Raw genomic sequence first — 9,548 nt, 5'->3', positions numbered from 1 at the left:
GAGCAAGGAGCCCGATGTGGGACTCGATCCCAGGACGCTGGGATCATGACCTGAGCCAAAGGCAGCTGCTTAACCAACTGAGCCACCCAGGCATCCCTAAAAAATAAATAAATCTAAATAAATGGTGGGGGCACCAGGGTAGCTCAGTCGGTTAAGCATCTGCCTTCAGCTCAGGTCATGATCCTGGGGTCCTGGGATTGAGTCCCGTGATGGGCTCCAGGCTAAGTGGGGCATCTGGTTCTCCCTCTCCCTCTGCCCCTGGCTCTGCTCCTTCTCTCTACCTCTCACTCACTGTCTGTCTCTCAAATAGATAAATAAAATATTTTAAAAAATGGTGCTGGGAACACTGGACAGCTACATGGAAAAGAATGAAACTGGACCACTTTATTATATCATACAGAAAAATAAACTCAAAATGGACAAAAGAAATGTTTTTTTTCCAAAAAAGAAATGTTTCTAGAAGAAAACATAAGCAGTGATTTCTCTGACAATAGCCATAGATACATTTTTCTAGGTATGTGTCCTTTGGCAAAGAAAACAAAAGCAAAATTAAACTATTGGGACCATACCAAAATAAAAAGCTTTTGAACAGTGAAGGAAACCACCAACAAAACAAAAAGGCAGCCTACTGAATAGGAGAAGATGTTTGCAAATACACAATAAAGGGTTAATATTCAAAATATATAAAGAACTTATACAACTTAAATGCAAAAAACAAATAATCCAATCAAAAATGGGCAGAAGACCTGAATAGACATTTTTCCAAAGAAGATACACAGATGGCCAACAGACACATGAAAAGATGCTCAGCATCATTCATCATCACGGAAATGCAAATCAAAACCACAGTGAGATATCACCTCACACCGGACAGAATGGCTATTATTGAAAAGACAAGAAAGAACAAGTGTTGACAAGAATGTGGAGAAAAAGGAGCTCTCGTACACTGTTGGTGGGAATGCAAAGTGGTGCAGCCACTGTGGAAATAGTATGGGAGTTTCTCAAAAAGTTAAAAATAGAATTACCATCTGATTCAGTAATTCCACTGGGGCGCCTGGGTGTCTCAGTTGGTTAAGTGTCTGCCTTAGGCTCAGGTCATGATCTGCTTTTCTCTCTCCCTCTGTTGCTCCCCCTGCTTGTACTCTCTTTCTCCGTCAGATAAATAAATAAAAATCTTTTTTAAAAATTCCACTACTGTGTATTTACTCAAAGAAAATGAAAACACTAATTCAAAAAGATATATGCACCCATATGCTTATTGTAGCATTACTTACAATAGCCAAGATACGGAAGCAACCCAAGTGTTCACTGTTCAATGAATGGTTAAAGAAGTTGTATATGGGGCATCTGGCTGGCTTAGTTGGTGTAGCATATGACTCTTGATCTCAGGGTTGTGAGTTCAAGCCCCACTTTGGGCATAGAGATTACTTGATATTTTAAAAATAAAAATAGAAATTAAAAAAGAAGAGGTGCTATAATTGAATATGGAATATTACTCAGCCGTAAAAAAGAATGAGATCTTGCCATTTGCAACAACATGGTTAGAACCAGAAGGTAGAGTGGTAGGTGAAATAAGCCAGTCACAGAAAGACCATTACCGGGGCGCCTGGGTGGCTCAGTGGGTTAAGCCTCTGCCTTCGGCTCAGGTCAAGATCCCAGGGTCCAGGGATCGAGCCCAGCTCTGCTCAGCAGAAAGTCTGCTTCCCCCTCTCTCTGCTTGCCTCTCTGCCTACTTGTGATTTCTGTCTGTCAAATAAATAAATAAAATCTTTTTTTAAAATTTATTTATTTTTAAAGGTTTAATTCCAGTGTAGTTAACATGCAGTGTTATATTAGTTTCAGGTATACAATACAGTGATTCAACAAGTAATTATCAAGGTACGAGTTCTCTCTTTTTTTTTTTTTTAAAGATTGTATTTATTTATTTGACAGAGAGAAATCACAAGTAGGCAGAGAGGCAGGCAGAGAGAGAGGGAAGCAGGCTCCCCGTTGAGCAGAGAGCCCGATGCGAGGCTCGACCCCAGGACTCTGGGATCATGACCTGAGCCGAAGGCAGAGGCTTTAACCCACTGAGCCACCCAGTCGCCCCAATAAATAAAATCTTTAAAAAAATACCATTACCATATGATTTCACTCCTATGTGGAATTTAAGAAACAAAACAAAGAGACAAACAACATGAACAATAACAACCCAAACCCAGATTCTTTTTTTTTAATTTTTTTTAAGATTTTGTTTATTTATTTGACAGACAGAGATCGCAAGTAGGCAGAGAGGCAGGCAGAGAGAGCAGAGGAAGCAGGCTCCCTGCAGAGCAGAGAGCCCGATGTGGGACTCAATCCCAGGACCCCGAGATCATGACCTGAGCTGAAGGCAGAGGCTTTAACCCACTGAGCCACCCAGGCGCCCCAAACCCAGATTCTTAAATATAAAGAATAAACTGGTGGTTGCCAGGGGCGCCTGGGTGGCTCAGTGGGTTAAAGCCTCTGCCTTCAGCTCAGGTCATGATCCCAGAGTCCCGGGATCGAGCCCCACATCGGGCTCTCTGCTCGGCAGGGAGCCTGCTTTCTCCTCTCTCTCTCTGCCTGCCTCTCTGCCTACTGGTGATCTCTGTCTGTCAAGTAAATAAATAAAATCTTAAAAAAAAAAAAAAAACAACTGGTGGTTGCCAGAGCGGAGGTGGGTGGGAGCACAGGTGAAATAGATAAAGGGGATTAAGAGTACAATTATCATCAGGAGTGCTGAATAATGTATAGAATTGCTATATCATTATACTGTACACCTGAAACTAATATGAGATTCCTGGGTGGCTCAGTTGGTTAAGCATCTGCCTCTGGCTAAAGTTATGACCCTAGGGTTCTGGGATCAAGCCCCACATTGGGCTCCCTGCTCAGCAGGGAGCCTGCTTCTCCCTCTGCCTGCTGCTTCCCCTGTGTTATCTCTCTGACAAATAAATAAGATCTTTTTAAAAAATAAAACTAATATAACACTATATGTTAATTATACTTCAACAACAACAACAAATAAAAGACCATTAGATGTATAAAAAAAATTTCTCAACCCATTTCTAAATTTGGATAAGATTGCACTAAGCAGGGGCACCTGAGTGGCTCAGTCAGTTAAGCATCTGCCTTCAGCTCAGGTCAAGATCCCTAGGTAATGGAATTGAGCCTCAAGTCAGGCTCATGCTGAGAGCATGGAGTTTGCTTGTCCCTCTCCCTCTACCCTTCCCTCTGCTCACGCTCACTCTATCTCTCAAATAAATAAATTTTTTTTAGATTTTATTTATTTATTTGACAGAGAGAGAGAGATCACAAGTAGAGGTAGAGAGGCAAGCCGGGGGCGGGGGGAAGCAGGCTCTCTGCTGAGCAGAGAGCCCGATGTGGAGTTCAATACCTGATCTGAGCTGAAGGCAGAGGTTTTAACCCACTGAGCCACCCAGGCACCCCTCAAATAAATAGAATCTTAAAAAAAAAATAAAAGATTGCACTAAACAAAATTCGTGAATCAGTTTTAGAAGATCTAAACATAAGGTTGAATTTATATTACAAATTATTGATTTTACATGCTGCTTCAAACTATTTTGGATAAATTTCTGCAGGACTTAGATCAAAATATTAAGAGCTAAGTCAATGGCTGCCTTTTGTAAATCAGATGTATTTGTAGAAAATAACTTACCTCTGGATAGAATCCAAAATCTGAAGCCACTCATTTTTCTTATTACCATTGGAAATGAGAAATTAGAGTATCTATTATTTCATTAATTTCTGTTTGATATGCACTTTCTCCATAATATGTGATATTCTCAGTGATTCATACATTTGCAATTTCTTTTTTCTTTTTACATTTTCAAATTCTGTACTATCCTTTTTAGTTTATTTTAAAACTTGATAGTTATAGGATACCTGGTTGGTTTGGTTGATGGAATGTATGACTCTGGATCTTGGGGTTATAAGTTTGAGCCCCACATTGGGTATAGAGTTTACTTTCAAAAAATTAAAAGAAATTTGGGACGCTTGGGTGGCGCAGTTGGTTGGACGACTGCCTCCGGCTCAGGGCGTGATCCTGGAGTCCCGGGATCGAGTCCCACATCAGGCTCCCAGCTCCATGGGGAGTCTGCTTCGCTCTCTGACCTTCTCCTCGCTCATTCTCTCTCACTGTCTCTCTCTCTCAAATAAATAAAATAAAATCTTTAAAAAAAAAATTAAAAGAAATTTGATAAGTACATTCATATCTTGTGCTCCTATTGTACATTCAGTAAAATTTCTGTCGAAGTCACATTCTCTTATTTGTTCTAAGCAGAAGAATGGGCCATCTACTAAGCATGCAGCTTTTTATATAGTCATTTTTTTTATATATAGTCATTTTTAAAAAGACTTTATTTATTTATTTGAGTGAGGCAGAAAGGGAGAGCCTGAGCAGAGTGAGGGAGAAGCTGACTCCTTGCTGAGCATGGAGCCCAACATGGGGCTTGATCCCAGACCCCGGAATCATGACCGGAGCCAAAGGCAGATGCTTAATGGACTGCAATGCCCAGGCATCAAATCATGTTTTATTTATTTATTTATTTATTTATTTATATTACAGAACTTTACTAACTTTTCCCACTTGGCTCAAAATATCACTCCACACAGATTAGTCCCATACAAATTTGTAATTGATTTTCACCAAGATGCTTTTGTTTGGGTGCCTGGGTGGCTCAGTGGGTTGAGCCGCTGCCTTTGGCTCAGGTCATGATCTCGGAGTCCTGGGATCGAGTCCCGCATCAGGCTCTCTGCTCAGCGGGGAGCCTGCTTCCTCATCTCTCTCTCTCTCTCTGCTTGCCTCTGCCTGCTTGTGATCTCTCTCTGTCAAATAAATGAATGAAATCTTTAAAAAAAAAGATGCTTTTGTTTTCAGAATAATATATTTCATGATTTCATAGTATATATCTTAATACATGATAAACGTTTTTTATTTGTGAGCAAAATGCCTTGATTATATTTGATCTTGGTGCCCATTAAATACCTGTACCTGTTTTTGATGTTGTTTTTAGGCCAGACGTAAGGATATCCCATCTACTATTTATTTTTTTTTTAAGATTTTATTTATTTATTTATTTGACAGAGAGAGATCACAAGTAGACAGAGAGGCAGGCAGAGAAAGAGGAGGAAGCAGGCTCCCTGCTGAGCAGAGAGCCCGATGTGGGGCTCGATCCCAGGATCCTGGGATCATGATCCGAGCCGAAAGCAGAGGCTTTAACCCACTGAGCCACCCAGGTGCCCCAGAATAATAAATTTTTTATGAAAGAATTTAATAATAGCAAGCTTTCACTATTTTAAGTGTATAAATGTTTCCTGGTCAATTATTTTTCCTGGTAAAAAATACTGTTTTTTCAGCAGATGTTTGATATTTGATCAGATTTAATTGGTGAAAAGGCAAATATATCAATAGATCAAATTTGTATTACTTTCCTAAGTGCTCTTAATATTTAAAAAATCACACAAGCATGTGTTTGTAATAAAACAGAACTTTCCCTTTTACCTTGAAATACTGTAGATGGCAGGTATAAACAACGAAAAAAACTTGTCAACTTTCCTCAGGATGAACACTGATCTTCAAAAGAAATTGCAAGCGACAGACTTTTTTTTTAATCAAAGTATAGTTAACATACAGTGTTATATTTATTTTGTGTATAACAGTGAATTCAACAAGCCTATACATTATGCAAGGCTCACCATAAGGATAGTTACCACCTGTCATTATATGTTACTGTAGTATTATTGTTTATATTTCCTATGTTATACTTTTCATCTCTGTGATTTCTTTCTTTTTTTTTTTTAAAGATTTTATTTATCTATTTGACAGACAGAGATCACAAGCAGGCAGAGAGGCAGGCAGAGAGAGAGGTGGAAACAGGCTCCCTTCTGAGCAGAGAGCCCAATGCTGGGCTCAATCCCAGGACTCTGAGATCATGACCAGAGCCGAAGGCAGAGGCTTTAACCCACTGAGCCACCCAGGCGCCCCTGTGATTTATTTCATAACTAGAAGTTTCTACTTCTTAAGAATCCCCTTCACCAGGGTGCCTGGCTGGCTCAGTGGGTTAAGCCTCTGCCTTCGGCTCAGGTTATGATCCCAGAATCCTGGGATTGAGCCCCGCATTGGACTCATTGCTCAGCAGCAGCGTGCTCCCCTGCCTCTCTCTGCCTACTTGTAATCTCTCTCTGTCAAATAAATAAAATCTTTAAACAAAAAAAGAGAAAGAAAAGAATCCCCTTCACCTATTTTGTCCATTCTCCACAACCTGTCCACTCCAGCAACTGCCAGTTTGTGAGATTTTTTTCCTTCTATGTCATTAAGCCCTCCCACCTCCCACAGGTTGCATGATTCCTTGGGGTAGTACAAGTTCAGGGTGGAATTCTGTTTTGATGCCAAGTTTTGATATTCTTTGCACCATGGATTGCTTTTCATCAATTTTCTTTTCAAAATTGCAGTGCAGGGGGCGCCTGGGTGGCTCAGTGGGTTAAGCCGCTGCCTTCGGCTCAGGTCATGATCTCAGGGTCCTGGGATCAAGTCCCGCATCGGGCTCTCTGCTCAGCAGGGAGCCTGCTTCCCTCTCTCTCTCTCTGCCTGCCTCTCCATCTACTTGTGATTTCTCTCTGTCAAATAAATAAATAAATAAAATCTTTTAAAAAAAATTGCAGTGCAGGGATGCCTGGGTGGCTCAGTTTTTTAAGCGTCTGCCTTCGGCTCAGGTCATGATCCCAGGGTCCTGGGATCGAGTCCCACATCAGGCTCTCGACTTGGCAGGGAGCCTGCTTCTCCTTCTGCCTGCTGCTCCCCCTGTTGGTTCTCTCTCTCTCTCTTTAACAAATTAAATGAATAAAATCTTTTTAAAAAAAATTTGCAGTGCAATGTTAGTTATCCCTATGTTAACTATACTGGAATTAAAAAAATGTTATTCATCTTGGTTACTGACATTTTTTAGTAATTTCTTTATTTTTTTTTAAAGTAGGCTCCTTACCCAGCATGGAGCCCCACACAAGGCTTAAACTTATGACCCTGAGATCAAGACTTGAGCTGAGATTGAGTCAGACACTTAATAGATTGAGCCACCAGGTGCCCCTACTGACTTTTTTGACATCCATTTAAATTTTGCACCCAGATCCAGTTGGGTCTTATTTTTCATTTTTCTGGTCTTAAAATCCTTGCCTTTAAAGAGGGTTTCTAGGGCGCCTGGGTGGCTCAGTGGGTTAAACCTCTGCCTTCAGCTCAGGTCATGATCTCAGGGTCCTGGGATCGAGTTCCGCATCAGGCTCTCTGCTCAGCAGGGAGCCTGCTTCCCCCTCTCTCTCTCTGCCTGCCTCTCTGTCTACTTGTGATCTCTCTCTGTCAAATAAATAAATAAAATAAAATAAATAAAAAATAAAAAAAATAAAGAGGGTTTCTAGTACACTTACACTTTTTGGAGTTACTGACATGGTCAGATTAAGTTCTATCATATTGGTATATGTTTTCTACTTGTTCCTTCTGTGTTTTCATTCTCTGTTCCTCCTTTCCCACCTTCTGTTGAGTTAACCAAATGTATTTTAAAATTCAATTGTTATTCTTCTATTTGCTTTTCACCTGTCCCTGTTTTCATTATTTTCTTAAGAGGTAGCCTTGATAATTACAAAGTACATCCTTAACTTATCACAGTGAACTGAAAGTTCATATTGTACCATTTCACATGAGATGCAAAATCCTTGCAATGGTATAGTTTCCCAAATTCTGTCCTTTGTGTCATTGTTATGTATATTACATCTACATACATTGTGAATACCACAATTCTAATTGAGCCTCTTTTTTTTTTTTTTTAAGTAAACTCTATGCCCAATGTGCGGCACACACTCAGGACCCTGAGATCAAGAGTCTCATGCTCTACTAACTGAGCCAGTTAGGCATTTCCCAACTTTATCGTCTCAAGACATGTTTTAAGGATATGTTAGAGAGGATCTACAGTAACCCTTACTCTAGCTAGGGCTGAACTGGCCTACTCTTGAGGCATGGTCTTTCTGGGGTGTTTGTTTCTCATTAGGGGTATTGGATGAGGACTGTCTACTCAGGCTGTCCAAAAGACTTCTGTCTCCCCGAACTGTGCAAGTATCCATTTAGTTCACAGAATCCCAGGACTGATCTCTGCTAAGCCTCCCAGTGTTTTGTTTTGTTTTTTGTTTGTTTGTTTTTGTTTTACTTTATTTTAAAAGTTTTTTTTTTATTTATTTGACAGAGAGACAGAGAGCACAAGTAGGCAGAGTGGCAGGCAGAGGGAGAAGGAGAAGCAGGTGCTCCATCAAGCAGGGAGCCTGATGCAGGACTTGATCCCAGGACCCCGGGATGATGACCTGAGCCAAAGGGAGTCGCTTAACCTACTGGGCCACCCAGGCGCTCCATCTCCCAGTGTTTTATTGTGAGCCTGCATAGCCTAGCATTTGGCCAAATACCTACAGCAATGCCTATGGTGATTTCTACAAAGCTTCTTTTTCTCCAGTAGATTGAAATCCCAGCTGCCCTGCAATCTGATCAGTCCCTCCCAGATCAGCTCCATTGCTTTCCTCTGCTTAAGCTCTACTTCCCTACAGGGAGGTCCTGAAAATGACCCAGGTGGAAAGAAGGTACAGTCCAGGCTCACTGCGTGTTTCTCTTCTCTCAGCCATCATGTTCCAACCAGTGGAGCATAGGACAGCAGATAGCCTTGATAAACTTATTCGAAGAATGACGCCAGCTTCTGGGTCTCAGCACCTCGCCTCAAAAAAAAAAAAAAAAAAAAAGCCAGAATTGACATATGGAGACAAACATGATTGAGTTTGCTTAAATATACAGCCAATCTTTCTTTGTCTTGTGTGATCTTGACACTTGAAGAATGTGGGTAAAATATTTTGTAGGATGACCTTGTCCCAATTCATTTTTTTTCTGCTATTTTCTCATCATTACACAGGGGTTATGGGGTTTTGAGGAAGAATACTATGAACGTGAAATGCTTTCTCATTGTATCACTTCCAGGGATACCTGACAGCAATGTGTCTTAGAACTGGTGATGCTGTCAGATTTTTCTACTGCAAAGTTACTGTTTTTCACTTTCCTTACTCTTGTCTTTTGATGCAAGTGACTGAGCCCAGCTTAGATTCAAGAGAAGGAGAATTAAGCTCCAACTCTTTTGGGTGTGTGTGTGTGTAGGGGGGGAAATCAAGTATTTAATAAAAATTTGGGGGACACCTTGATGGCTCAGTCAGTTAAGTGGCTGCCCTCAACTCAGGTCATGATCCCAGGGTCCTGGAATCAAGCCCCATATCAGGCTCCTGGCTTGGTGGGGAGCCTGCTTCTCCCTCTCCCTCTGCCTGCCACTACCACTGCTTGTGCTCACTCACTCATTATCCCTCTCTCTGTGTCAAATAAATAAATAAAAATCTTTTAAAAAAATTTTTGGAGTGATACTTTATGGCCTTGCAACTATCCTGTTCACCTTAAAGTTTTGCCCACTAATATTTGCATTTAGTGGATCAGGTCCGCAGCAGTTACTACTGTGGTATTT

This window comes from Neovison vison, chromosome X, assembly GCF_020171115.1.
Source record: "Neovison vison isolate M4711 chromosome X, ASM_NN_V1, whole genome shotgun sequence".
Classification (NCBI taxonomy): domain Eukaryota; kingdom Metazoa; phylum Chordata; class Mammalia; order Carnivora; family Mustelidae; genus Neogale; species Neogale vison.
The sequence above is the reverse complement of the archived record's forward strand: the minus strand, read 5'-3'. Positions refer to the sequence as shown.